This window comes from Vollenhovia emeryi, unplaced genomic scaffold (genome assembly GCF_000949405.1).
Source record: "Vollenhovia emeryi isolate VEMERY1.0 unplaced genomic scaffold, V.emery_V1.0 DF939183.1, whole genome shotgun sequence".
In the NCBI taxonomy this organism is placed as follows: domain Eukaryota; kingdom Metazoa; phylum Arthropoda; class Insecta; order Hymenoptera; family Formicidae; genus Vollenhovia; species Vollenhovia emeryi.
The window spans coordinates 565,944-592,060 of NW_011967183.1; the positions used below are offsets into that span (position 1 = coordinate 565,944).

At 41.3% G+C, this 26,117-nt stretch overlaps 1 protein-coding gene across 4 annotated transcripts in view; it reads left to right on the forward strand.

Annotated features, from left to right (window-relative positions):
* LOC105562805 (protein-tyrosine sulfotransferase) overlaps positions 1-26,117 on the forward strand; it is a 92,658-nt gene that overhangs the window by 36,874 nt on the left and 29,667 nt on the right. The window contains exon 3 of one of the 4 annotated variants that reach the window (XM_012013885.1): positions 23,038-23,144. The exons of the other annotated variants lie outside the window; for them this stretch is intronic. The gene's annotated coding sequence lies outside the window, so the exon portion shown is untranslated. The remainder of the gene's footprint in view (positions 1-23,037; positions 23,145-26,117) is intronic. 4 annotated transcript variants of the gene reach the window in all.

A 26,117-nucleotide genomic window follows, 5' to 3' on the forward strand; every position in this document is an offset into this window, starting at 1 on the left:
ACGAGTTGAGCCCGTGCACCTGTTCGGTTCGGTTGTGTACAGCCGCTCTTAATCCTCCGCGACTCCGAAAATGGACGCTCGTTTGTGGACTAAACGTGATCCTCGCAATATTTTTCTTCGGGGGATATAATAGATTATTTACGAGTGTTCCAAGAGAAATCCGGCGACAATCTCGTCAAAGAGCATCGGATGATACTTTCGTATCCTTCTTTTCTATATCGCTTCTGTAAAGCTATATCGTTTCTTTTAAGTTGCCAGTGATAAATAACAATAATCAAGCTTTTTAGTCGGACAATTTATTGCGAAAAATATTACCTCAGTCAGGGTTTGAACCTGGACTTCCCTACTCTCTAGGCGGGCGTCTCACCAGTTCGATCACTGAGGCACGTGGCAATATTTGTCGCAATAACAGTATAAAGATGATATCGCGTTTTTCGACTTGCGCGCCGATTCGCCTCAGTGGTCGAATTGGTGAGACGCCCGCCTAGAGAGTAGGGAAGTCCAGGTTCAACCCCTGGCTGAGGTAATATTTTTCGCAATAAATTTTCTGCATTAAAACAGTGGCCGGTTAATGTCGTCCAGAAAGCTTGATTACTATATCGTTTCGTTGAAAATTCTCAAAGTTTCGGGCGAAAGATAAACCGTGCGACGAGTTACTCCGGGCTCTTTGTGGGTCGCAACGCTGGGTAACACGGCGGTTCGTTAATGAGAAAGCGAGCTGGCGATCGATAGGGGTCTCTCGGCGAAACGGTAGAAATCGCCGACCGAGCAAACCGATTCGGAATAATCAATCGAACGGAAGTGGACCTAATGTAAACCTAGACGTAGCTGCCTTGAACCAACACGAGTGGTATTCCAGGCTCGTCTTGTTCGGCCACCGTCATTTGTCGTCTCATCGATCGACTGGTGATTGTGCACCCCCGGTAACACTTGCCGCCCCCTTCGCGGAAGAAAATCTATCTTTCTATAATCAACAAAATGAACCTTTGCTGGTTGATTCAGACAGTTGCGACGCGACATCACGCAACAATATGGTTGTAAGTGTACGAAGGGATACAAAGGTCGTAATTATGGAAATTAAAAAATACCCTTGATTAATTGAGAAAACTTGTTAGGATTTTTTTAATAATTCCCTCTAAATAATTCCAGAGAATTATATACGGAGCGTGGGAATACACAATGATTAAGGTCGCGTTTTATTCCGTAATAATTATTGTCGAGCCACAAAGCAATTCTAGCGACATACTATTACGCGAGGATTTTTCGTAAAATATTCCGCTTCTGCATTTTTGCCGATTCAATTGTGCGAGATACAACGAAGAGGTGTACCCTATAAATTTTTTCCCTAATCGCTTGGCCGAAGTTCCACGAGTGGAATACAGCCGCTGAAAACGCGCGAGTTATTGTTTCCTCCGTGCACTGAATATTCTCCGCCCCGGCAAAGAGAAGAAACAAGCGGAAGCGAAAAAGGTTTCCCTCGTTCCCACGCGTGCGTTCGCGGGAGCGGAAAATATAACTCGTTTATATTGTCTCTCTCTCTTTCTCCTCCCCTTTTTTTCTTCTTTTCTCCCGGTGTCTGACGCGTCTCCTGGTGCGCGCGTCTTCCCTTTTTATTACCTTACCCTCTCGCGTCTCCTCTCGGGCAATTTTTGAGGAATTAAAGTCACCGCTTAAACGCGCCCGCAGACAGGAATCGCGCGCGAAACTTTTAGCCGGGATTACCGTCGCGGCTGGATGGAATCGACCGTGCTAATTAAATTTCGCCTCCCTTAAAAAGAGTCACTTTGCACGTTTAGCGCCGTGATAAACACGTCGAAGATGATTTCCACGGTAAATTCACTAACGATGTATGCGCGAACGCGGCAGAAGTGAAGAGTCTGATGTTGCCAAGTTTCCAATACATAGGACTTAATTTATGTGACGAAAGAACAATTATCGAACACCGTTCATAATTTTGTCGTGCTTCTCTCGCTCGTGCTTTTTCCCTTCCCGATAACGTTGCTGAATAAAATTTCTTATTCTTCATTCTTCTTGTCTCACGACCAATTTTGTTTCATTATAGAAGATCTGCGTGGAAAAAAATATTATTTTTATCTTAATAATTGCCAGATAATATCCGACAAATAACAAAAAATATTCTATAAATAACAGAAAAAGATAATTCGATAATCCTTTACTGTTTCTTAACGCTTTCAGTTACGAATTTTTCTAGCTATAGGTTTATCATAAAAATTAGTTTACAGGGATTTTCCCTTTCTAAAAAAGAGATGTTAACAACGCGAATGTCGTTAATATCGAATAGTTCAGACCTCTTTTCCGCGATGCGTTTTCTCGAAGCGCGGTGTGCTTCACTTCTCTTTTAGATTCATAGTAAATAAAGATTTGCAATTTAGAAATATACATTTGTATACGCCAACTATTGAGGAAAAGTCTCTAATCTTACACTGAAAAAAATTTCTGGTTGAATATGGATCAGATAATTCCTTTAGGATTTACCAGAATTCCTTTAGGATTTACCAGAATTCCTGTAATCCTACAGAAATTCTGGTAAATCCTAAAGGAATTCTGGTAAATCCTAAAGGAATTATCTGATTCGTCCATATTCAACCAGAAATTTTTTTCAGTGTAGTAATTAGAATTTAAGTAACAACGATTTTTGTTTCGAAACATTTTCTCGATTGAACAGAATTAATCGTTAATTTAATCCATACCAATAAGTCCGCAGAATGATACGCAAAACGTAGCAACAGTCACGGAACAAAGTAATGTACAATAAAATATTAAGTGTGGAATTTCCCATTGCGTAGGCAGGCCAACGAATTCTCAACGTTTTTTTGTTGTTTTTCACTCGGCGCGGTATCGTACGACGATTAAGCGGGTCAACGAATTCTCAACGTTTTTTTTGTTGTTTTTCACTCGGCGCGGTGACGTACGATGTTTTTGCGTGCCATCGTGTACATACCTGAAGGTCGCTGCGCAATCACTCGCTCGCCGAACGTCGAGCCGGCAAGCAGTGGCGAGAGTCGCTCCGTGCGCGGTATTACTTTTCGCTCTGTCGTTCTTCGCCAATTCAAAAGTGATTTATCCATTCTGCCGAATCAAAAGTGCAAGTTGTTAGTTCGAGTAATTTGTATGACAGAAAGTCACGCGATATTTGTTAATTTCGTGCGTTCCGCGGTATTTCACATCGCGTACGGGAGTGCCGAAAATTTCGCGCGATCGATGATTTTCGCGAGTGAGTGTGTGAGTGCCACAAGGAAATCTGAGAGGAGGAGAGGAGGCCCAGGAGGCATCGGGCAACAGCAGAGAAAGCGTGAGGTAAGTGTCTTACATTTTTATGTTATCTATCACTTGTGCGAAATAAAGCATCAGTTCTGTGTTTTCATTCGAATAAGTGTTAAAGACAAAATCATACGTATACAATTTTGTGAGTTTATATTTAAAAGAAAAACTTTTCAGTATTCTATGCAATTATTTTAATAAATATCTATTTAAAAAACAAAATATGAAGTATATGTAATACAATAATTTCGATTTAACATAATTAGCCTATAATAATCATACATATTTGTATTGTTACAGTTTAACATATATATTTACCGATGTACAACTCTGCTGTTGCGAATCGTATCAGTGAGTGATAAATTATTTCTTATTTTAAATTGACACTGCGCATACAATTATTTCTCTGCATGTATATAAATTCTTAAAAATATACAATGCTCAACTACAAATTGCGCGCGCGAAGCGTTGCATTTCTAGTAAAGCTTAAAAAACCGGTGGTATCCAGGTGGCACACTGGTGGCACGCTGTGACTGAAAGGGTTAAGAAATCATTTTCGTAATCTTACATCGATCTGTGATGTAAAAAGTGGTTCACAATTTTTCGTAAATGAATTTACAATTAAAAATATGTTTTCAGTTTCTGTCCCAAATGTCGTTACTCAAAAATTCTTAAATATCGTGTTTCGCGGAAGGCGACGTTGAAACTCGTACAAAATGTGCCGCAAGTAGTAGAACCGAATAAGCTGTCGAAACGCATGCACGTTGCGTGTGCATGTGCATGCGCGTGCGTGAAGTTTCCGTTTCGCAATTCAAACGAATATTAATGGAGATATGTAGCTTGTCTGCCTCTCTCTCTCTCTCTCTCCCTGTCCCTCTCTCCCTCTCGATCTGCCTCTCGATACAAGCACCTCGATCGGACGTAACGCCGACGCTGCCGTAACTTCGTCCCCGAACTCCGGTAAAGTGCATTAACGAGATGAAACGGAATTCACAAGAGGGGTGGTACATCCCCCGATTTACCAGCGTATGTACGTGCCCTTCAAAGCCTCGGGCTCGCTCTCTGTATGTGACCTTTCTCTCCGCAGGAGAAAGAGAGAGATGGGAGATAGGGACGCGTTCGGCATTCATGAAAGTACGACGAGAGGACACACGAAGCAAGATAACGACGAATAAAGGCCGCCTTTCCGATGGTAATTTTTAAATGGGATAATAGATATCTCTCAGGGCGTCTGAGCGAGTCGACGAGCTTGCGAAACGTTGCTTTCGATGTCTTTCCTGGGAGCTTTTGCGCCCTGAATATTAATTCTGAAGTCGTACGCCGAGTCGTGGCACGAACTACCGAAGTAGTCAGGTTTTACCGAGGTGATTATTGTCGTGAAGAACAATACGGAAGTTTCCTGCCGCTATGCTATTTAAATTCAATTCCTCGCCTGAGAGGTCGATCATTCCGCAGTCAATTTCATTTCCATAAACGATAAAAAATATTTCCCGAGACATTGGGGAAAATGGTTGGAATTATCGCCGCACAGATTTTTGTAATTTTCCATTATGATTTCTATTAATGTTTAATACATTTAATTTGCGTACGTAATTGTGCGTGAAATTTTTGAAAGGGCTAAATTAAATTACTAAATGCACTCGCTAAGTACACAACTATTAAGTGCATTTTATTCACCGAGTTAATCTCTTGTCCTGGAAACGTTCGATTATTAATTCACGCCGCAAGCTAAAACGTTGCACTTTTTACTCCGCTCTTCAGTCTGTCCCATTTCCCTCTTTCTCTCGTTGAAAAAGGCGCATCAACATGTTAACCGCGGGAGGCGGGGGATTTTTAATTTCAAATCGCTGTGTCTGTCAGCGTTTTATTCTGTCTCATTTGTCATCTCGCGATCACACGCCGTGCTTAGACATTTACCTTCCCACAGGAGGCTTTCGCGAATCGAATATTAAACTCCTGTGAAAATATGTTTGTCCGCCAAGTACCACTTTGCTGTGATAAAAAGAGTGCATTATTAATCGATGAACGCTCGCGTACGCGCCAATCAGAGTTTTTCTCTTTCTTTAGGAATCTCGATGGAAAACCCTTTCGTCCAGAGATTCACCATTTGAATTCTTTCAATCCTAAGAAAAACCATTTTTATAATTTTGCCAATTGAACTTATCTAATTATGAATATAATTTCTCGTAAAACATTTTCGATAGCAAAACACTGTTCTTTTCCATTCAAATGATTTTGTGTCTCTTATACTTAATTTTTCTCACTTTTTATCTGCAACTCCCTTGTGCCATGCCAAATGTTTTATTCGCTACAGTGTTGCATTACACATGAAATGTCCACATTTCCAAAGATTTAAATTTTATAAAACAGTTATGTAAAATAAATGATTCCTGATAATTCTGTCATTTTGTTAAACCGACTGATTATTTTACAAAAATACGCTTCAGTTGCGCATTTTCGCGCGAAGTGCTTGCTCTTTTACTGTAAATTTTTGTAACTAGAAAAAGTGACAAGTTGAGGAAGTGACATTATACCACTGTGCGATTTTAAATTCATAGAACGTGACATGATAATTCACAATATAAATTCCTTGCTTAGGAAGTAGTCACATACATATTAACGTGAGAAGAAAAAATGTATAAATTTATTCAAGCGCTTTTTATCGATTGCGCTTGCAAATAGATACATTCATAAAGAGACGTCCGTTACATTTTCTAAATTTGGAAACTTAATGAAATCTCCGATTTAATATTGAAAAGCACATTTTCGTTTAACCTTTTCAACTTTTGAACTTTCTACGGTAATTCGAAATGAAATTATAAATAGCTTACTCGGCGGAATATAAAACAACAATTACAATCCAATATCGTTGATCTTCCTGCATTAATTTTCTCTCCTTTATTCCTCCGCAGAATTATTCCATCTTTTTCCCGCGTAGCTCAACGTATCGTCAGTTGAGTGTCTCTAAGTGGACTCTCGCTAGTATGTCCTCGATAGAAAGTACATAATTATGTATATATACTGCAATCCCTCGCCCCCGGTAGCCGTCATTGTCTCGGCGACGAATTAAATTAACCACTTTCTTCGCTCCACGCTCGGCTTCCTTCGTTTTTCTCTTCCGGGCACGACATTCCGTGTCTGCGCGACGGTAGTACGCACCGGACAGAAATCCGCTACGACGGCATGCTTGTTAATTCGGCGATCCTTATTCCAGTTGCTCCGTTGAACCGTGCCCGTGTCGACTCTTAATGGCTCCCCTGAAATATTCAATCGTCGGACGCGTCGTGGAGAGCAGGCGAGATACTCGGCTTTCTCTCCCTCCCGGTCCAGTCGTAATTGTCTTTCGCGACTGCGCCGGGCGTTTTACCTCGTCGTCACTTCCCCCGGAAGAATCTTTTGCTTTCTTTGCTTTTCTGGTTACGGCTTTACCGTAGGTATTTTTTCGGGGACGCGTCTGCGAATTTCCCACGGACGATAAACTCCTCTCGGGTCGATGCATTCGCTATATCGGTAGATACTCGGGATAAAGTTCCTCCCTCGCTTCTTTCTGTGCTTTTGGAAACGGGTATTTTTACCGTTTGTTCCGGATTGCTCTGACTTACTTCTTCCGCCTCGCTGCAGAGCGATATTGTTCTACTCGAAATACAGAGTGTAAAATGGGGACGTTTCTTTCTCTCCCGCTGTTCGCGTCTCGGGATTGTCACTCTTCCGGAAAATGGAGAAAAATTAAGAAATTTGTCCCCCTCCGTAGAAAGATCGGTGGAAAATCGGAAAATCGTTACGAGTCACTGGAATTGCGTGATTTTTCTTCATTTTACATTAGCATTTCTATTGGAGGGGAAATGAACATCATTCTCTTGTTGCGCCTTTTTTACTGATTTACATTTTAGCAAGTTTATCACTTGATGCAATTTTAACCAAATCCCACGATATTGTTACAATTCCTTACCGTGAAATTACCACGCCGTACGTTATTGGTTTTTTCCAACGTATGCACGAGTGATTTAAGAATATATATCATAACGTAGAAAAAGAGACGGAGCGTGCGAAAGACTTCTGTACTCTGAATCCCCCTATTCACCTGCGGCTTTCCCATAATTCATACAAACGTTTTATGAAAGTGTACTTGCAAAAAAAAGGAGAGTGAAACTCGCGTTCAATGGCGACGGGCCAGATTTATGAAAAGATGGTAAGAGATAGCCACTTGGATGCACCTTTGTTTCCTCTTAATCATGACCGCTATGTCGCTCCCCGACTCATCTCTCAACAAGGTTCTCGCTGTGTAGTCTACTACTTCATTCGGCCAAGTTCTCTGGCGCGAAACAATGGGGCGCGTTGTCCGGAAGTTATCCCAGCGGCTTTGCACGAGAAGAAGAACTCGTGAGGGCACGTTGCTCGCCTCGCTTGTCCGAGACAAGCTTTAGACCGACGACCGGCGATGACAATCCCCGGGGACGACGGCGGCTGTCCGTGCCAACGACCTGGTATTTTGCATACAAATAACCGCGGCTGTGTCGCCATAGATTCCCCCCTGCGATCACTGAAGCGTGCGCCCTAACAAATTCTTCAATCTCGATCTAACAAATCGCTCAGGTACTTCTGACCTGGGGCTGAATTGGCAATAACGATCTAGGTAATTTCACGGGGGAGAGATAGGAACTTGATTGGACGAGAAAATTACACTGCAATCTGATGACAATCCTAAAAATACTGCGACTCGTCGGAGTCGGAGTGAAAAAGAGGGCGAGATCTGAAAAACGATTCTCGTAAAAGTATATGTCGAAAAATATATTCGCATATATCTTTCTTTGGAGTTCGAGCAGCCAGATCTCTCGTAAGTCGAATTGACGCAATGCCTTATAGAAATTAGAAAACTTTTAGAATTATCGAACCGTTCGAGGATAAATTCTACCACGACTGGCTTAAGGAGACAAACGAATCAAGCGATTTTTTTTCAAACAGCTTCCGGACGCTCGGTACGCTCTGTTTTCTTTTTTGGAAATCGATCAAGCTTTAGGTCTTAATGACAATAGTCGCCTTTCAATTCCGAGAGATTCCGAAGAAGAAGGAACAGAAGTGGCTCTTTTAGAATAGAAGAAAGGCGGTAGAGAGGGATTACTCCCCCTGGGAAATCAGTAGACACTATCTTTGTGAATTCTACCCAGATTCTTTTTAGAAAACTCTTCCTTCGGACAGGACTAAGGAATAAGAATCCCATATAAAATTCCACCTCACATTCTGTCTAGAAAAAACACTTCCCACCGTCTTTCCTATTCTCTTTAATCCTCTTAAACCGTATGTACACCGTTGATTCTCACTCTTAACTTTTGACGAATATTTCACGATCTCTAAACTGCAATATATGTGTGTCCACACATTTCCACTTTTCATCTCCATACATAAATGTGCCGTGTGCGCCTCGTTAATTTGAAAAGAAACATCTAAAAACTCACGTGTTTTTTTTATGCACCTAATAAAAATCTTTCTTCTTTCTTTTAAAAGTAATTGAGCGCAATCGCGTTTTACTATTAAAGATTTTTACAATCTTAGTCGTATCCTTTATAATCTCAAGAAGGTATTTTAATAGAGAAAATATTATCCGGTGGGAAAATGTCATTTGCAAAGACGATTACAAATTTACAGATTGGAAATTGCAATGATATCAAAAATGGAATGGAACTAATCGCATCGTTTTCCGCGACCTTTGCTCGCAAATTGCTGCTTAATATCGCGCGGTTTCGCAACTAATTTCCTGTGTCGAGATATTCGCGCGTATCAGTCGTGCCCCGTGACGCGTTCAAACCGGGCTAAATCGCTCGAAAGAGAGAGAGAATTCTACGTAGTCTGTTTTCTTTTCGACGCGCTGGCGCGAAGCCCCGAACGCTTGTTGGCTCTCGTAGTCGCGAGCTTTTCGTCGACTTAAGGAAACAAACCGTAAAAGCCCATGCATACACCGTACGCCACCGGGCATATACGGCGACGAAACCGGGTAAACGGCGCGCCTAGTCCTGCTGGTGCGTTGACATTTTAATTACATCGCCGGCGCAAACGCGGGCAGCGGGATGCACGACCACATTTTCCCCTCCCGCAGATTGGTCCCGTTTGCATTTCGAGCACCGTAGTTACTCGAGTTTCCACCAGCGTTCACACTATAGTTACTTGCAACGAATTTGGTATCTGACATTTAACGTCGGTAACCAAGAGTTTGGATACTTTCAGTTACATGCATGGTGACAATTAGGGAGTTGCTGGAACTTGCTGAAACGCCCTTCTTGCGATACGTGCTGACGAAAATGGCGGGCGCGAGGGGGTAAACCGCTGACCAAAATCATGTACACCAATGCCTACTAATGGCCCTCGGGTGGGCATTTTCCTACAACAGAAATCGTGTCCCATTCATTCCGTTCACTCGGTTATGAAGTAACAGTTATTTAGTTTCAGCATCTTTCCGATTGTTAAAAGTATGCAGGGTATTACACAGTTGGAAAATTTGTTTTCTTGTTCACAAAAAATGCCGGTTAAAATTTTTGTGTTAAATTAACATGTTGCTCTTGTGTTAATTGACTTCAAATGTAAAATTATTAAAATAACTAAAGAAATGTTAAAACTACACAATGTGTACTTATTTTTTAATCTTACACAATACATATGTTCTATATTATTAGTAACACGATTTATCTGTTAAAATTTACAGAATAAAATGTTGATTTTATTCTATATAACATAATTGAGAGTGGTTTCGAACCGTCATTTGACTTGTTACATCTGTACAATGTAAAAATTACATTTTCCAGAATTTATTTTGTCATTAAAAATATGTTAATTTTACAGAAAATTTATTTTAAATTATTTTAAGATTTGCATTTATTTTGTGTTAAAATATTAACAGAATATTAGTGTGATTATTTAACATATCCATATTATGTTAAATTAACACAAAATATTGTGTGGACCATTTGGGTCATGTGATATCTTTTAAATTTAACACAAACTTTTCAACTGTGTACATAACATTCTGTATATTAATACTTCCTATATAGAATTTAACGTCTCGAGTTTGTAAGGATGAATGTTGACGCAACGTCGTTATAGAATCGCTATTATTTCGGTGCTCAATCTCCTCGAGATCTCCTCTTGCGGTCACGATTTGCATCGTGACAAGATCCCAGGCTCTTTCCAATTAACGGAACGATTATTATCTCGGACAGATGAAAAACGAGGTACAAGGAACCTTCGGCCAATTATGAAATTCGATCTTGGCTCGTCGTATTTAACGCGGAGGAGGAAGCTCCAACTTCGCCGGGAGAGTCGGGCTCGAAAAATACCAGGCCACCGTTAATTAGCGGATGCACCGCGCGGCAGATGCGAGTAAGTTTAACGCGGCGTTCAATTAGGAAGTTTGCCGTCGGCAACTATGATCGACGTACTTCGCGCCTCGTAATTGCCAAATTCGACCTCCCCATTATCGTTATGATCATTGTAACGGAAATATAGTCGCGTTAACGGCCGTTTTCGGTGGTCCGCAATCCATTTCGGCCCCAAATCGATTCGAATTGTTCGGTCATTGCGGGAAAAAACATGGTCGGTTTTATCTCCGATAATTTTCAGGTAATTTTTCAGAGGGCGGGATATATGTAATTAAAAAAAACTAATAATGTTTTTCTCACTTTTCACAGCAAGCTTTATCAAAGCTGGCTTTATAATCTTGACCAGAACCAAAAAATTTTGACGAAAGAATTAAAACTGAAAAACGTATTTTCCCAATGATATTAAATTTTGTAATATCACTTTTCATTCGATACGACTCTTAATGTGAAATTGATATTACAGGACGTATTAATATTCTGTTAATTAATACATGATTTTTAAATTATTATATTTAAAATATTTATAAAGTATCCTATATGTGACTTAAAAATTATAAATATTCTGCAAATAAAATTTTATTCTACAAGAGAGCCGTGAGGTAATACTCGGATAACGGAACGGTATGTTTTACAGGAGCGTTCTGTGAAACTTTGGAAATCGACAATCGTACGTAAGCGATAATTCCGGCCGATAGCGAATGTTAAATATTTTGTCTTTATTTTAAGTTGACCAGTGTTACGCAACAATAGTCTGACACAATGATCGATCTCCGCCATTTGGAGTACTCTATAAACATTCGAGCAATGTAGTTTGCCGGGTGTAATCATTCACCGTTTCGAGCGTTGGGAAAAATACAAGCTTCTCGTAAATCACGGTGTCGAGTGCGCTCTCGATGCAGGGCTGCAAGGGGTTAACTTTCCTCTAAACATTCACAGATTCTTTCGAAATTTTAACCCATGCTCTCACCTACTTTCGCCCTTAAACACCGAGTCTTCGGAGCGTTGGATAATCCAGCTTTTAAAATTCCTCCTGAAGGAACAGAATTCTCTCGTTGCAGAGATTAAGAACGCTCTCTCTAAAAATCTATAAAAAAACGACCTATCGAAAAATATCTATTGAAAAATTTCATTTTTCTTTTGCCCGTGGAATTTCAACTTTAGTTGAAAAAGTTGATAAAGCAAAAAAAACGCGGACCTCGGCATAAAATTTTATACAAATTGCTTGCGTTAAAACTTCTCGCGAATGTTGTAAAGATTAAACGCGATACATTTTCGAATAAGTTGGCGGAGTTAGTAGCGCAAAGATCGAAGCAGCAACTACCCCGATATTGTCTCTTCTTGGAGAAAAAGCTTTCGATCTGGGGCGTGTCTGGGGGAGTCCCATGTGCCCGTATAATAATTCCCCATTTTCGTATGGGAGCGCAAAGTTTCGTCCGAATATTTACGAGACCGCGCGGTGCATTAATGGTGGCATGGAAGATAACGCGCGTACTTCGATATTTTATCCCGTCGACCAGCATTTTTGCGATAACCGAGAAAAATGTATGCGCAACATTTCGCGCAAATAACCGCTATTATAAATTGTCGATGTAACGATTACGCAACGTATACACTTTTCACTTTATATATCTACTATATTTTATTTCCTTATATATAAATATTTGTATTTCTATCACGCGGTGGACTTTGAGGCTTTACCTCGTTTTTTTATTAAAAAATGTCCGTTTTTACCGATCCCTCTTCGATTACTTATTACGTAATCACCATTAGTCGCTAATTTCATTATCTGGTGATCATACTCGGCACTTATTAACTCGATTACGTTTTCGCCAACTTTGTTCCTGAATTTACCGTAGCGTATCCTGGTATGTATGTTGTAGAGCATACTTGTAACAATAATATTAGCATCGCCTGCATTAGCGATTCTTCGTCAATATTTGCTTATTATCTGAGAAGACTTGGAAAGCGTTCAAACTATTTTACTATCTATCAGTGAATTTATATTACGTCCAAGAAAGAAATACATTCGAGAATTGAATTACTAATGAACGATCGTACGTCATTAATTGTCGAGTTTATAATATAAACTTATGTATGTATATGCAAATTGTTACAAAATCCAGAAATTAAGTTACTTTATTAACGTGCTCCGGCGGAACGGAATAAAAGATAACTCACTATAAAACAAATACTAAAAGATAGGAATACGGGAGAGGAGAAACGTAGAATGACGAAAATTATATTTAAAATATCTACATTAAAAGTAAATTACGTGATTTTATTCAAAAATGCGCAGTGGCTTGGAAAAATTAAATAAAAGTTTTCCTCCGTTAAAATCCGCACAAAGAAATAACGAGGCAGAGAAAGAGGGCGAGAGAGAGAGAGAGAGAGAGAGAGTGTTCTGTTACATTTTCTTGTATCTTCCATCACACGCAGTGACTATTTTATGGGGTGCTTACCATGAGACATAGCCTGTGGTCGACCCACCGTAACATTAAGACTTTAACTACCTAATAATTTCTTAGCACGTTGCCTCTTGGTGTAGAACAGTGGGAACGCTCTTCCGTCACTCTCCTCCTATATTATCTACGATATTAATTCATATAATCCATAATGTGTGCTCAAGCAAGTCACGCCTCCTCTAGAATCGCGGATTTTCAGACAAGTGGAACGAGGGGAGTAAGGAGGGGCGTAGAAAGTGAAAGAAAAGTGTAGAAGCTACTCTAGGAAACAGAAGAGAAATTGTATATCTGTCCGCGCAGAGTGTCGTGGGGTCCGACGAAGAGCCGCAGACACCGCGCTACCAATCTGTTCGAAGGAGGTGATACGCGCGCGAATAAGTTTCCGCGGGAGGAGGAGGAGGAGGAGGAGGAGGAAATCCCGGCGCAAAATCCGATTCGAATTGGTGCAGGGGGGGGGGGGACGAGGGGCGCGGTGGCATTCTTCTGGAAAATTGCGGGAGATCCGGGAATATTCGCGCAGCCTTTATCGCCGCATTCGAGAAGCGGCGAACATTCGTTCCCTCCCCGTCGCTAACGCGAGAGCCGGAAAGTTATATTCGCACGCGCGCACGGCTAACGCGGAAGGAAGCTATTTAGAGATGTCGAGAGAACACTTCCCTCCTCGCCTGACTTCTTCCTTCCTCCTCCGCCTCCTCGGCCTTACGTTCCTCGCATTGTCTCTTAGCGTTTCGAATGCGCCGCCGAGTGTTCCGCGCGAGCTTTCTCGCTTTAATCCCGCGGCTTTTGTCAACGGCGTCTTTCCTCGCTCGCGAATCTGCTCGAAATTTCATCCTTTCCGGACGCTTTGTCCGCGACCGAAGGTACCGCGTAGAATTCGATCGGACGAGTTTTAACTGTGTTAATTCTAACGGTATTAATTACAGCGAAATGTCCGGGTCTGCGGGCAGATACGAGAATTTTGCGCGTTGAGTCATTATTATCAGCCCCTGCGTGCCACGGAGGTGGGTGATGAGGAGGGGGGGGGGGCGCGGCGGGACTGAATTCGTAACGAGATTGTTCATTAACATGTACGATGTAAAACCCCGGCGCGGAAGCATTAACGTGTCCTCGTACATAACCGACGACGTAGGTTCGCGGGGACGGAAATCGCGGCGGCCGCAAATTGGATTATCGGACTTTCGAGCGACGCGCCCTGATAAAAACGGGGCCCGGAACGTGTCCCGAAGGACCGGGAAAGATTATCGACAGCCGTTCGGTCGATGACACGCGTGGCAAGGGAAGGAAAAGGGCAAGCGTACAAATTTTTTGTCTTTGTTTCCTCCGGGGTTTTCCCTCCCCCTCCCCCCCTCTTTTCCGCCCGCCGTGCGGGAACTGGAAACAACGGCGACGCCGCAATTTCACGCTGTAAAGCTGTAACTTTGAGAGTAACTTTTTCGTTAGACGAACTACGCCGTAACGAAATTGCTGGATGAACTCGTTGAAAAATTCGCGACGCGACGTGACGGGTCGCACGAAATTGAAGCTGAAAGGCTAAGTTTCGGAACTTGAGGATATAATGGCGCATAATACGTATCGCGAGAGAATCTATAGAATGTCAATGATTTTGCCGGTCGTCGCATTTTCATCTTGTGTTTCCATTTTGTATTATTTTCTTGTGCATTTTATCTAATGAGATCATTGGTTGCCCAAAATGCGGCTTAATGATCGGAGTTACACGAAGATATTGCTTTTATACTTGAATAATTTTCGCAGATAATTTCTATGAGGGAACAAGCGCGCGTAAATAGGAAAATTTAGTAATATGTTTCTTGGAATAAACTCCATTTTTGTAATCTTACATCGATTAAATGCGGAAAGTTCAGAGAAAGGTAGTAGCTAAAAATATATTTAGCTCAGTTTTATATTACGAATAATGCCCTCTTTTTTTCTTGCGTCGATGTTTTCTTCAACCACCGCGAACTGTCTTTACAATCACATCCAATTATTTGAAAAATCCCAGCAGAACATTACGTGGCTGAAGTTAATTTACCAGGGCCCGGTTTTTCATTTTCTGGTTAACTGTTAACCAGAGGTTAGTCAACTCTCTATCCTTTTGTATATTATTATTTAAGAAAAGACAGATAATCGACTAACTTCTGGTTAACATTTAACCAGAAAATGAAAAACCTAGGATGCTAAAACATTACAAACGTTCGGCTAGAAATAAAACAAACGAGAGCGCGTTTAGGTCCGTGCAAGATGTTGGTAGCCCAATAAAAATTGCATCCTTTTCCAGAAACTGGCGCGCAGGACAAGATGGAAAATGGTGCACGGAAAGACCGGCTAAGGCAAAAATAAGTAAAATTAAAATGTTGCCGTATAAATACAACAGTAGGGGCGCCTACATTGTTTTGTGTTGCAACATTCACTAAGTTCGCTGCACAAAACGCACATAGTTGCCTCCACTACTTATCATACCAATGTGGGTATGACAACCACAGATATATATAGCCGCCCCAAATATTACTATTTATTGGAGTTGTGCCAACCCTAATTAGACATGTGGTAACCATATCGGTCTCCCCGTGTACACGAATTCAATTTTAGATTACAATTGTTGGGCTACCAACATCTTGCTCGGACCTAAAGGCGCTCTCGTTCGTTTGATTTACATTTAACACTCTTCGTTTGGCTGGAACTACCGTATAAGTTGCAAATCACGTTACGTCGTTCGCGTGATTTGTAACGTCTGATCAGCGGAGAGGATATTCTTTATAAGAGCGCAGGAAACTGATACTATCGAAACGCGATATTTCACGTGCAACAGTCCGACGTATCGTAGCCTGCGGGAATCGGAATTGGTGTACAATTTCGACGAGTTTAATTATCGACGTTATGCAAATCTACGGGAAAATAAACCTTACAGCGGCATCGCCGCTGTGTTTTCATTTTCGCTCGGAGGACACTCTCCCGTTTGCCGGAGAAATTACAACAGTTTCAATCCCTGGCTCGCGGGTACTTTCATTACAATACAAACGCGGCTAGAAAGTGGTAAGTCCCGCGTAACTTTGCGCCGCGTAACATCGGTGCTCGTTTCTCGTTCCGTTCGTTCCAACGACGTCCACGCGGGACGTTGTAATCACACGGCGAAACAAACATTCGCGTAATTAATTTAGTTACGACCCCGTCGTCGCCGCCGCCGCCGGCGGAATCGAGCTCGGAATTAATAATCGACAAATGGCGCGGCGCCGCGATAAGAGCCGTTAAAAACTGCATCTCCGGCGATACGATCGCGTTCACCGCACAGACATAGTAAGAATCGAGAGGGAAACCGCTGTGGGCATTGTGGTGTACAAATTTGCGGCATTACCAGGCGTTCTTTGAGCATTAGTTTGGGTATTAGGCCTTGCTGGGCTATTATGAAGATAAAATAAGATAAAACCAAATAAATAAGATAATAAGATAAAGTAATGCCCAGTGGGTCGAATAAAATTTGGAAGAATATATCTAGACCGAGCGTTTGCCTCTACTTGAGCAGTGGGGTAGAGGATCACGTAGAAAAAGACAAACTCTGTTCTGCGCTATCTCGTTCTCTCTTGTTCACATGCGAACGAGAGAGAACAAAATAGCAAAAAACAGAGTTTGTCCTTTTCTACGCGAACCTCCACCCCCCACTGCTCAATACTCGGTCTAGATATACTATGATCCCAAGTATGTTGTCTCTTTCTAAAGTTTGTACACTTCTGCAGCCAAGATGCGCAGTCGATATATCATACGTCTATGGTTCTCCGCGATGCGAATGGACCCCAGAGGTCGCAAAAATAGCGCGCGTATCTCGCACGATCAGTCGACGTTGCCCAATCTTTCCGATAGAAAAGTTGGTCGTAACGGGGGAAAGTATGACAAACACGACCGGCTACTTGGACGGCGGATGTTCCGTTTAATTGCCGAGAGACTTGACGAGAACCTGAGCGCTGCGAAGCCGTCCCTCGCAGCGAATTCATCACGCGGATAGACACGACGGCAAACTCGACGCTAATTGAATCGTGAAGCTTTTCTCCTAATAAGAAGCCCAAATACATTAGCATCCAATCCCGGTACGTGGTCGAGGAAATAATTCGTACGATTCCATTTCTCTCCTCCGACGATCGATCCGACGTTCCATTCTAAGGGTATGAGATTGCGGCACCGATCCGTGTGCGTGCACCTTTCGAGTGGGGAGAGATTGGTGTTGATCTCAATTACACTTTCGTTCCTGTACATTATTTTTATTCGCTTGTACATCGATCCACGTAGTCTGCGAAGAAACCAATTTTAATTCATAATTTTCGACCGACGATAAATTCGGATAACCTCAACACTGAGAAAAATATCTTGGCTTATCTAATCGAATTGGATAAATTTCATCGAATACATTCGATAATTTAATCGGAAAAGGCCGATGGTGTTAATTTCTCATCGAAAACGCTACTTAATCGATTTATCCAATGGAAATTTTTCTCAGCGATGAAATCGATTTGCCGGATCCCTTTTGATTTTACTCTTTGTCTCCTCTGTGCAAGGAGAGCCAAGCGAGGATTGCATTTTAGAGAGACGGGACCGAGTCCCTCGGACTATCGGTGCGGTTTGCGGAGAGCTTCGCAGGGAGAAAGACCAAATTAATCGCCAGAACTGAAAAAGGGGGAGGGGAAAAAAACGAGCAAACGCGCACCGCGCATCCACATCTGAAGTCTATGAGATTAACCGTTATACCGCGCATCGTTGCTATCGCTTTTCGATAACAGCGCGCGTCGTTGGGTATTACTCCACATCAACAATTCAATCCGTATTTCCCCGGGGGAATGGCTGGCCGTTGGTGTATACCGCGTGTCTTTTGGGAAATACGTTGCTGTAATCTAGCGTTGCATCCAGCAACCGTCGCGCGCGCCAGCAACTATTACGGGCCCGGGCTGCGCCGGATAAAATCATTTTTGCTGCTGCCGTTTATCGCGATACGACGCTCTCGCGATTGTTCCCGATGTGCACTTACACGCGTAGACGCGGAGAGGCTTTGCGATCATTGTCGCAAGCTCCCGATTGTCGAGATGTTGCACAAAACTTTCCAAGCCTCTTAGACGCAAAGTAGGAAACGCGACCGCGAGGAGCGGCGTTACACGCGCGCTGGACGTTATTTCCTCGCGTTATTCTCACAAGCACGACGCTCGTCGGAATGATAAAAGAAAAATCTATACAACAGAGAATTTATTTATAAGCTCCCTGAGCCCCCGTCGCGCGCGTCAAACAATTCGATATTCAATCAAGCACGTAATTAAATATTTACGACCAATTAACGTTATCGTATTTCCACAAACGGATGGATCGATCGAGTGTGTCTCGCGCGAGTTATTTCTTTCTACTTAAATGAGATAGAGAGAGGAGCTGCTGCTCCGTAGAAGCGGGAGACTGAGAACTTTGGTACGTCTAACGCAGTAATCGATACGACTTTTACACGGGCGGATAGATTGCCTTTCCGAGTAATAATTAGCGTCTGGCTCGAAGTTTATCGTACCGCCGCGAGTGTAATTTCCCTTGAGGATAACGGAACGGCCGCATTGTAAATTTGTGGATACACGCGGATATCCGTGGAACACACGAAATACCTTCAAACCGAAGGCTAAATTCTCAGGTTCGTAACTGCTAATAATCTTCACCTCTGTGGCCTAATAATCATTACTTTATTAATATTAAATACGATGTTTCGCGCGCGCGAGATTAAGCGCTTTTTAAAGTGACTTACGTATTAAACATATTTATGTATTTCTTGTAGCGATATGCAAACTGTGAGAAGCTTATGCTTATTCTCGTCTTCCTTCTTATGCGTTGCGAAAAAGTTTCGGGGAGAAGAGATTTCGGGGTAAAACATTTGATCGATGTTTCGCGAATAAGCGTGCACGTTAAATGCACATATAATATAGTACGTTATATTATTATATATTTTAAATGCATACTTTTTAAATATTTTGCTATTTATGTATTGCTTATGCATACTAATTATTAATCAAAAATTACAAAGTTTCAGTTAAAATTACTCGACTTTGTGTTGATATTTTCAGTCGAAGAAAAATACTCTGACTTTTTCGCTTCGCCGAGAAAGAACGGACAGCCCGGGAACCGGCCAATTATGAAAACAGTCAATGTTTATCGGTCATGTTTCGTTTCCGTCTTCTAGGTGCTTTCATTAACAATTACGTGAACGAGCGCGCGTTAAACTTGCAAAAGCTTTTATTATGCATACATGTGAGATATGCGAAATAAGAGAAGAAATGCGTATACATTATATATACAGAGTGTTATGTAATACTCGCCTCACCTCTTATCTACGGATAGAACGGACTGGACTGAGTCGAAAAGTCCTCTAGCATTTTGCAATTTTCGCAATGGTTAACGAGTTAGTAATTATTAAAGATCGCTGTCTTAGCCCAATTCAAGTGCGAGGAGTTGTTTATGACACACGGCTACGATTACGGCCCGGTTTCACCAACGTTGCTTAACTTTAAGCTTACAATTAGCTTAATTTGTTCTTTGTCTCTTTTTAACTGTTACTTTAGAAAGAGACACGAATTAAGCTAAGCTTAAAGTTAAACGACGTCGGCGAAACCGGGCCTAGGTATAACAAACAACTCCTCGCGCGCCTAGCAACGCCGATCGCGGGACGGCCGTATCGAGCAGCGAGCTTGAACTGGGCGGTAGGCCGGGCAGCGATTTTTAATAATTAATAACTCGTTAACTTTCGCGAAAATTGCAAAATGGTAGAGGACTTTTCGACTCAGTCTGGTCCGCTCTGTCTGTAAATAAAAGGTGAGGCGGGTATTACATAACACCCTGTATATACTCGGCTGGAAACATGGTAACGCACGGCTAAATAAAGATTAATTAATAGATAAATTGGATAGGTCAATTGTTGACGTAGCTTAATTTCGTTGATTAAGACCGCACATCTCTCCGATTCCGTATCGCCGCGGCGGTGACAGGATATTCCTCCGAGGGAAGGATTCTCCGGCGTGGGTATCCGAAGATGTTGAAACATTGATTTCTCAAGAAAGTCTGCTCCAAATTGTCCAAATATGGTATGGTTAAGGGAATATCCGGTAGGTTCCGGGACACCCTGTATACATGCCTTTTACGGCGCACTTTTCAGCTTCATCCGGTTTACATGGATACTTTTAGCCTTCACGTATATCCAGGGCGTGCAAACAGCTTTTAGGAGGCCACCGTTGCCGCTCTTATCGGCGTAGCGCGATATTCTGTGCTCCGGCGGAGCTTTTTTTAAATGGAGTGTAAATCTTGTGCTTCTTACGGCACACGTAGCGCGCAAAAACGAATGAAACGACAACATACGAACAACATTTTCTTTCAATTACGTTTAATGCCTCCGGGACGGGGGTTTCTTTGTCGAGCATGTTAAATTCCATTAAGTAACTCGCTAACGAGAAACGTTGCCGAACTATACGATGTACCTACTACGCCTGAAAAATGCGTCGAGTACTTTTATCATTGGTTGGGGCATTATGTTAGTATTGAAAAATTACTATTTTAGAGAATTTATCAGAATATAACTGACTGTTTTAATTAGAAATAATCTGTTAAGCAGTTAAACATTTTCAAATTCACAAGTTGTGACTTAAATAAAGATCACTTTTTGCCAGTCTGGTCGACTTAAAAAATAATTTTCCCTTTGTTTAGTCACCACTGGCGCCAATAAGCTTCGCTCAATTGTGTTAAACATTTAAATATTTACAAATCATGAGGTCAACGGCCAAAAGTTTAGACAGGCTAAGTAGGTGTTATACAATTTTTAGCGTGTCTAATAAATTATACAGTATTTAACGCGTCTCGAACACACAGTGTTCTTCATCGGCGCATTGATATAATAAAATATGGATTTGATAAGTCAACACATAAAATTGTGGGAAATATTTGAAATTTACATATTTAATACCGCATGAATTATAAGTAATATTTAAAGAAGTAAATAGCGTCCAATCGAATTTAACGTCAAGAGAGCACACTCGGCAGGAGATGAGATATTTAATAAGGGATGGGGGAGGATTGCAATTAATTAAAAAATTCATCTTATTAAGACTCCAACATTGCAAATTCACGACGAATAATAATCTTTTTCGACATTTCCGCTCCGAGGGAAGATCAACTCTAGATTGGTCAAAGAATTCGGAGATGAAAAGTGGCTCTGGGACACCGTATATAAGAGAGAGTTATTAACTCGAGCCCGGGGAGAGTAGCCGTATTCGCTTTGCTGTATGTATTTCGCTAGAGAATTTAATAAGCCGCCTGTCTCCCCCGCCTCTTTCTCTTCTTCTTCTTCTTCGTCTTCTTCTTCTTCTTCATCCCTCGCATCCATCGCGGTGGAATGCATTCGATCCTCGAAACAGCACTTTCCGCTAACTTATAATCCATGGCGCATAAACGATCTGCTGCAATGTTGCAATGCTTGCGCTCGTAAAAGAGCACTGTTATAAAAGGGATATTATAGAGCGACGTCTGGTATCTCTTGCGAACGTATAACAGGCTTTAAAAAGAAAACTATTGAAAAAAAACAGCGATGACATTCTAGATAATAAAGACGAAACATTTATTATCTGTAATAAAATTTCTGTTTCGTATAACAATACGTATATGCACACGTGCGGTATCGAAGAATTGATTTTCGCGTGTGTCACACATTTAAACCGGAAAAATGTTCAGGAAATGTGTATGTGCTTGTATGTATTTCGCTAGAAGCAAGATAAATATGAAAAAAATCAGTTCTTTGATTTTGGTGGAAAAATCACTTTTTGGCATTTCACCATTATTAATCAAACGCACGTACAGAGCACACGTATATTATTTTTATTCTAGATAATATAACTTGATATAGCCAAGTTATTTTACGCTCTTTCACAGCTTCTGTAAAATTTATGTTTGCGTTCATATTCATTAAACCGTAATGGTCTCATTTAAAAGGATTGGAAGGGTCTCGTTTTCTAACGAACGCGTTTGTCCTGTGACACACAGCGCTGTTCGTATATTAATTATCTGCTAAAAAGCTATTGTGAAAGAGAAATGCTCTTTCAATGCGTACCTCTGGCTGTGTCACAGCCAAAGTTAATAAATAAATATGTATAAAGCAAAACAATTTATCCGAAAAATTACAGGAAATAATATGAGGCGCGTGCGCTAAATAAAAAAACAGAAACTTTTACGCTTTACTTTCCGTCATATAAATACGTCGGCGAATTTATATTTATATACATATATATAGACAAAGAGCCCTGATTCATCTTGCTTCTAACAAATGTATTTGTTCTCCGACACGACGCGTTGTTCGCTATACTAATTATTTCGACATTGTTCGCGATCCGAGAATACCATGTTGTGCGCGCAACGTTTGTTAATTGGTCACAGCAGCATTTGATCGGGTCCGACCAAACAGACCGGTCTGTTTGTATCCGAAACGTAATAACGCACCCACGCGCTCGTGTTTCAAAACTATGTATCTCTCTCTCTCTCTCTTTCTGTAAGATCCAATATCCGTTTACGATCCGTTTGCGAGAAAATTATATTTCACATTGAAATAGCGCGATATTTCACAATAGTTTTCGCAGGACGTTTCAAAGCTGAAAATTCAAAGCGGGAAAATCCAACGTTAGTCGGAAAGTCACATTTATGGCATCCAGAAGGAAAATTTCCATTAACGCTAACGTTCTTTTTGCATTCGTATCGTCTTACGGCTTATCGATTTATCGGGAACTATTACTGTGCGCGTCGCCCTTCGCCTTTCGTATATATATATCGGTTATTACCACGGTTACGGGTAATTAGTGTTAATTGAACGAAGAGTGAGAGCCGTCCCGGTTTGCTCGTGGGCTCGAGCGAACGATCGTTTAACGGCCAATTAAATCTCTCGGCAGGTTGCACCGCTTCTCGACGACGGGATTGCCGTTGTTTGCCGTTGTCTCGCGATTACAAACTATTCCGGGGCCAATCCAAGACCAGCGGTCAAATTGGGCGAACTGGGGTGAGTGTGACCAAAAAGTTACCCCGATTAAGCGAACTAGTTCTGGATTAACTCTCAAGATGTAATATTGATCTGCGGAATCGAAAATACGTGCGCTTAATACACTCGCTCTTAGCTTTGACAGTAATTGTTTTGTTGGAACAATGTTTCTTTTATTTAAATTCAGCTCATTTCCATATTGACATTTTAATTTAAGGATTAACTTTTTTTTCATCCAATGTAGGAAAATTTATACGTTTATACATTTTGCGTGTACATACGTGGAAAATGTATGTGTTCCACCTGTGCCTAAATTCATATGGGAAGGCATCAGTAATTCCTACACAGTTGGAAAATTTGTGTTGCTAAAAAATGCCGGTAAAAATTTTTCTGTTAAATGTTTAACATATTCGTGTGTTAATTTAACATATTGCTCTTGTGTTAATTGACCTCAAATGTAAAATTATTAAAATAACTGAAAAGAAATGTTAAAACAACACAATGCGTACTTATTTTTTAATCTTACACAATGCATATGTTCTATATTGTTAGTAACAAGATTTATCTGTTCAAATTTACAGAATAAAATATTGATTTTATTCTATAGAACATAAGTGATAGTGACGAACCGTCATTTGACTTATTACATTTGTAAAATGTAAAAATTGCATTTTCCAGAATTTATTTTGTCATTAAAAATATGTTAATTTCACACAAAATTTATTTCAAATTATTTTGAGATTTGCATTTATTTTGTGTTAAAATATTCACAGAGTATTAGTGTGGTTGTTTAACGTATCTATGTTGTATTATGTTAAATTAACACAAAAGGGACATGTAATTTTCTGTTAAATTTAACACAAATTTTTCAACTGTAGTATAATTACTACTGGCAATATAAAAGGTTACCTCTCGTTAATACGGAATAAAGTTCCTATTTCGTTCCGATGGGGCATCATTTTTTAAATTAAATGTCTGCGACATACTTATTTTCCTAGTGTTGAGTACCGCTACAGTTCTACTCGCGTTAATCATGATACGAATTAGACTTTTGAAGCCGTCAGTGCAATAACTCGAGGAAGAAGCATCTCCCATCTTCTTATGTCAAACGTATTTTCGTCGAGGCGCTCGTTTTCAACGAGATTCTCTTTCGCTCGAGAAGCACAAAAGCGCATCTTCTTCCCTTGTCTTCTCACTTCCACGGTTCTCATTTCCTCTGGAAAGGATTGGAGGATTCCACCGTTTTGTTCCCGCCCGTGCTAGTTTCGCGCTTAATCCACCAAGTCCACCTTCCGGTCTTCCTCTTTCGCTTCCTTCATTCGCGATACAAAGCGATTTGACCCCACGACCGGAAGGATGAAAAGACACGCATAATCCGATTAAAAATGGATCTCCTGACCAATAGAGGCGAACGCGTGCGCGTTCTTGTCAAGCAACCGTCAAGTTAAAAGGCTTCAATCTCCAGTCGATGTTCATTCTACACGCACCTGTTGAGCTCATTAACAAGGCGAATTTACATCTGTTCGATGGCCCTCCTCGCAACAAATTTCCACCGGATAAATTTCCGCGGAATAACGCGCGAAAAGTATAACGCTAAAAAGCTAGAGAGTTCGCTCGGGGCGCCTTCTTCATCCTCCAATTTGTATTTGTCGGTGTATTTGCGGAGATAAGTGAACGGCGATAAATAATTCGACGGTGGGGAGGCGCGTATACTTGGAGGGCGCAAAAATCCGCATCGCAGCCCCGGGCGGTGTCGGGCTCTTCAGGACCTAATTATCTCGCGATGCGTTAAAACTCTATGAGAGCGCTCGTTTCGCGCGCATGAAATATCGCGTTATATCGCGACCGCGTGAATATTCCGCGTTGAAATATGCAGCGCGCATTGACGCGCGAGACGAGTACACTTGTGGGATTCGCGTTTTGATCAAACGGAAATTAGAATTCTAATTTCCGGTACGCTCGCCGTGTCGCTGAAGCCTGCCATATATCGCGTATCCCGAGCTAATGACGTGCTTCTCCATAACTGCATATTTCTCCACGAGAGAGAGAGACTGCGGATCGAGAGAAAGGGAGAGAGAGAGAGAGAGAGAGAGAGAGAGAGAGAGAGAGAAAATTTAATTGGTTGTCAGATGTTAACTTTAACCCCCCTTTTTTCAAACTTTACATGTCACATCTTTTAACATTATAATAAAAGCGTTTGGGGCAATGTGATGATACCAGACGATGAAATTGCCGAGGAAAAATCGATTCCAATTTGTCGTCGGTGTCTGCAGTTAAAATCGTCTGGCAACTTTAGGCGGCACAGGCACACCCTGTGTCATTTATTCATCGCGTCGAATTATGAGCGCGGAATGGAAGCTCATTTTAAGCGCGCGCCGATCGACGCCACCGGGGAGCGACAGAACCGATGTCGAAATCGAATCCGACATTTCCACTGAGTCGTGCAAATCAACGGTTGAATTATTCATCGACGAACGGTGCCGTTGCCCTCCTTAAAACGTCATTCGTGCCCTTGTTTCGTCCCTCGTTTGGCCGCGTCCAGATCGATAGGTCGATAAAACGCGCGACTACCGATCGGGATATGATATACGGAATATGAGACATGTGGAACGCCGCTCTGACTACCGCGTCGCTTAACATATTTATTGCCCACAGAAGGAAAATTTCATGAACCGCGTGGGACGGCAAATACGCTGATTTTCGTGCGATTGGATGCAATGTTATCGTATCCCATCGTGCACCTGCCATATCTCCATCTCTTTGAAAGCTTTTACTCAATATTATTCAATAATATTATTTCAATGATAATGTAATAATATTCAATATCGCCGTATTTTTGTTTTATTCCAAAATAATGTGTTGATTGTTAATTTTACATCTCTGAATTTTCGTTTATTGCCTCGAGAACTGTCACGTTTATTTAGCATCAAATTATACTGTATTGCTTTAAGTACTATAAGATTTTCATATAGGGAGATTTCTATACTAATTTTT